The following is a 952-nucleotide window of genomic DNA, read 5'->3' as shown; positions in this document are numbered from 1 at the left end:
GAAATGGAAGGTGCGGCATTGCTGCTTCAAGCCATCGGCCAGGGCTCTAGGCCATCATAGACATGTGTATATGCTTTGTAGGGGGGTTCGTTGTCTTTATCTGGGATCCAATTACCCTGAGCTCCTGTTGCAGATCGTATGTGATGAAGCCAAAATTTAGGCCAACCCAACTTCCCCCCCATCAATATGCCTTGGCAAACGATCCCCATCAAAGATTCGCCATGCACAGCCGGGATCATAGCGGGAAGCCCCACGCTTACTAAAACTAGCTCAGTAACCCGCGCACTAAAATCAGGGTGCAGCGGTCATTTTATTAGCACCAGCGACTGCCCGGTCATCAAGATAGGCCCCCACGTTAGCATTCATCTCGTCCCATGATAGAGTGCTATCCCCGTCTCCAGCCTTGAGTTTTTTCTCGCCAGAGTCAGTATCTTGAGATGACACGTATAGTGTCTACATGAGGTGGCGATGTGTCGCCGCTTAACATTGGGGAACGGAAAGCGCCTTTGAGTATCTGTCCTTGTCCATGCTCCATACATGCTGCAGAGAGTCCGGGAGGCAAATTTGCTCTTTGTCATTGGTCAAACGAGCACCCCAAATTAGTCTCCCGACTTGCGCTAATGAAGAATGAATAGCGTAGACTCGAGGAGAGTACGGCAGGCTTGGAATGGTATTGACCTTCGAACTTGCGAGCGAGGTCATCAGCGATTACTCGGGTGAAAATCTACCCGTGCATTGTATGTACGCGTGGAGATTCGCTTTTCTGTAATGGAGGGGTGACTACCTCCGCATCCTATCATTGGCCCTCAGCCTGAACCTAAATCAAGCTTGCCATTTGCCATTCTCGTATCTCATCCCCTGTTAAGAGGTGAGGCTGTTCCATCTCTTACTGTACATACAGGCCCAGAACACGTGTCGCGCTTCTACGTCAGAAGGTCTCTACAGGGCGTCT

This window comes from Fusarium mangiferae, assembly GCF_900044065.1.
Source record: "Fusarium mangiferae strain MRC7560 genome assembly, contig: FMAN_scaffold011, whole genome shotgun sequence".
Lineage (NCBI taxonomy): Eukaryota > Fungi > Ascomycota > Sordariomycetes > Hypocreales > Nectriaceae > Fusarium > Fusarium mangiferae.
Note: the sequence above shows the minus strand (reverse complement) of the source record.